At 41.2% G+C, this 3824-nt stretch overlaps 1 long non-coding RNA gene across 1 annotated transcript; it reads right to left on the bottom strand.

The window, feature by feature from the left end:
* Nucleotides 1-1063: 1063 nt before the first annotated feature.
* Nucleotides 1064-1837, bottom strand: LOC127923408 (uncharacterized). The gene is made up of 3 exons (XR_008114279.1): nt 1608-1837; nt 1323-1382; nt 1064-1213 (listed from the first exon to the last, which is right to left on the bottom strand). It is a non-coding gene; the product is annotated as an uncharacterized LOC127923408 (long non-coding RNA).
* Between the last annotated feature and the right edge of the window lie 1987 nt (nt 1838-3824).

The following is a 3824-nucleotide window of genomic DNA, read 5'->3' as shown; positions in this document are numbered from 1 at the left end:
TGGGAGCAGTGGTAAGGTTTATCACCTGTGTGTGTCCTCTCGTGTCTTTTCATATTCCCTAACTGGGTAAAACTCTTTGCACACTGGGAGCAGTGGTATGGTCTTGCTGGTTTGGCCGTTTCTTCCTCTGGTTCCTCAGAGTCTGGTCTTTCTCCTGCCAAAAACAAACAAAGTGTTTATTTAATCATAGAGACATGAATGAAACTTCCACATGATTCCACATATTTATTCCAAATCAGATCCATTTTACAGTGTGGCTTTAGAGGAATTCTGGTAACTAGCATTAGCGCAATGACTGGAAGTCTACAGGTACAGTAGCATATGCTAAGGTACCTGTATTCCCAATCTGGCCCTCATACCATCACGGTCACCTAATCATCCCCAGTCTACAATTGGCTCATTCATCCCCCATCCTCTCCCCTGAAACTATTCCCCATTTCGTTGGTTTCAATGAGAATGTGTTCTCAGTCAACTTACCTGGTAAAATAAGGGTTAAATAAAATAAGGGTTATATAAAATAAGGGTTAAATAATATAAGGGCTAAATAAAATAAGGGTTAAATAAAATAAGGGCTAAATAAAATAAGGGCTAAATAAAATAAGGGCTAAATAAAATAAGGGTTAAATAAAAGAAAGAGGGAAAAAGAAAGACATCCAGTCATTTCACTAACACTAGTTATTATTGGCTCACAAAACAACCTCTTAAGTTCCTTCCTGCTGCACACAGACACCATAACAATGGTATCCAGGACAACCAGAAAGAATCTCACGCTGTTCCGACATTAAAAAACAACACATTCAATGTAGAACTTCACTAGAATGTCCATACAGGGGGATTCCTCACTACCTCCTCACTATGTGTCATCCTTCTACAGTAGAATGTCCATACAGGGGGATTCCTCACTACCTCCTCACTATGTGTCATCCTTCTACAGTAGAATGTCCATACAGGGGGATTCCTCACTACTTCCTCACTACGGTGTGTCATCCTTCTCCTCACGGTAGAATGTCCATACAGGGGGATTCCTCACTACTTCCTCACTATGTGTCATCCTTCTACGGTAGAATGTCCATACAGGGGGATTCCTCACTACTTCCTCACTATGTGTCATCCTTCTACGGTAGAATGTCCATACAGGGGGATTCCTCACTACCTCCTCACTATGTGTCATCCTTCTACGGTAGAATGTCCATACAGGGGGATTCCTCACTACCTCCTCACTATGTGTCATCCTTCTACGGTAGAATGCCCATACAGGGGGATTCCTCACTACGTGTCATCCTTCTACAGTAGAATGTCCATACAGGGGGATTCCTCACTACCTCCTCACTATGTGTCATCCTTCTACGGTAGAATGTCCATACAGGGGGATTCCTCACTACCTCCTCACTATGTGTCATCCTTCTACAGTAGAATGTCCATACAGGGGATTCCTCACTACTTCCTCACTATGTGTCATCCTTCTACAGTAGAATGCCCATACAGGGGATTCCTCACTACCTCCTCACTATGTGTCATCCTTCTACAGTAGAATGTCCATACAGGGGGATTCCTCACTACGTGTCATCCTTCTACGTAGAATGTCCATACAGGGGATTCCTCACTACCTCCTCACTATGTGTCATCCTTCTACGGTAGAATGTCCATACAGGGGGATTCCTCACTACCTCCTCACTATGTGTCATCCTTCTACGGTAGAATGTCCATACAGGGGGATTCCTCACTACCTCCTCACTATGTGTCATCCTTCTACGGTAGAATGTCCATACAGGGGGATTCCTCACTACCTCCTCACTATGTGTCATCCTTCTACGGTAGAATGTCCATACAGGGGGATTCCTCACTACGTGTCATCCTTCTACGGTAGAATGTCCATACAGGGGGATTCCTCACTACGTGTCATCCTTCTACAGTAGAATGTCCATACAGGGGATTCGTATTTACGTAGTCATCCTTATACGGTAGAATGTCCATACAGGGGGATTCTCATTTATGTGTCATCCTTCTATGGTAGAATGTCCATACAGGGGATTCCTCACGACGTGTCATCCTTCTACAGTAGAATGTCCATATAGGGGGATTCGATTGTCATCCTTCTACAGTAGAATGTCCATACAGGGGGATTCGTCACTACATGTCTTTTTTATTATTATTTTTTTAACCTTTATTTAACTAGGCAATTCAGTTAAGAACAAATTCTCATTTTCAATGACGGCCTAGGAACAGTGGGTTAACTGCCTGTTCAGGGGCAGAACGACAGATTTGTACCTGGTCAACCTTCCGGTTACTAGTCCAACGCTCTAACCACTAGGCTACCCTGCCGCCCCCATGCTTCTACAGTAGAATGCCCATACAGGGGAGATGAGATGATAATGTAGCAATACAGAGCCTGCTCTTCTATATGGAGATGAGATGATAATGAAGCAATACAGAGCTGTTATGGAGATGATAATGTAGCAATTGTTCTTCTATTTACAGGAGGCTGTTATGGAGATGAGAGCCTATATGGAGATGAGATGATACAATACAGAGCCTGTTCTTCTATTTACATGGAGGCGAAGAGCCTGTTCTTCTATGTTATGGAGATGAGATGATAATGGAGCCTGTTCTTCCATTTACAGCCAAATTGAATTGCCTTGAGTTTTGTGTTTTTACAGTCTTGTAAAGACAGGGCTGTTTACCGGGACAGGCAATGTGACATGCATCACTTTATTAACAATTTATCAGCGCTGGTTAATAAAGTAGCTTAAAAAAGACTTTTCTGCTGCTTCCCACACGGATGGGATCTGGATCCAACCAGGTCTATACGGAACCGAGACACAAATTTGGTTTGTTCACAGGTTATGGACACAGATTGAACATCCTTTGTTTTGGTTTTCTGAAAAAAATGGAGGAATTTCTTTACATTAATTTATTAGTTAACGTTAAAGAATTGGGCGAAGTTTATATGGTCCCCTTTCAAACAGCTTAACTTTTACCACATTCTGGTCAGCAATTGCCTTTAATATCGCCATCGATTTGCTGCAACTGAGCAAGAGACATTCAACCTTTGACCTTGTTGTTGCGATCGTTGTAAATGGTAAATAATTAGTCAATATTTAGCTTTTAAATGGTGTTAATTTAAACTGTTATTCACGGTACATACATCTTTATGTGCACCCAATATCCTTATTCATTTGGGTTTCAACACCTGAGGAAGTGGAAACTCAAATCACATTAGCTAGATCACCCAATCTAAATAATAAAATACATACTCCTCAACAGGCCCATGGGGCGCCGGCCATGTCACCTTCATGATATATTTTTGTAAGCGTATCAGCGGTAATGACACCTTCATAGAGGTTTTCACCTAATATATAAATGACAAGAGGGTTTCATAATATATAAATACATTACGATGAGGGTTTCCCATGTGAACGGTAATGACAAGAGGTTTAAATATTAATACTACTCCTAACGGGCCCATAATGACAAGAGGTTTCACATAGCTAGGTAATGACAAGAGGGTTTGTCACCTTCATGATATATAAATCGGCTAATGACGAGGGTTTTAAATCACATTAATGACAAGAGGGTTTTGTATAATAATAATGACAAGAGGGTTCACCTTCATAATATATTTTTGTAAGCGTCAACGGTAATGACAAGAGGTTTTCGTAACTGTAATGACAAGAGGTTTTAAGGGTTTCGTAACGGTAATGACAAGAGGGTTTCGTAACGGTAATGACAAGAGGGTTTAAATAACGGTAATGACAAGAGGTTTTCGTAACTGTAATGACAAGAGGTTTTCGTAACGGTAATGACAAGAGGGTTTAAATGACAAG

The sequence above is a fragment of the Oncorhynchus keta genome, unplaced genomic scaffold, assembly GCF_023373465.1.
Source record: "Oncorhynchus keta strain PuntledgeMale-10-30-2019 unplaced genomic scaffold, Oket_V2 Un_contig_29591_pilon_pilon, whole genome shotgun sequence".
Lineage (NCBI taxonomy): Eukaryota > Metazoa > Chordata > Actinopteri > Salmoniformes > Salmonidae > Oncorhynchus > Oncorhynchus keta.
Note: the sequence above shows the minus strand (reverse complement) of the source record. Positions and strands in the feature narration are given on the sequence as shown.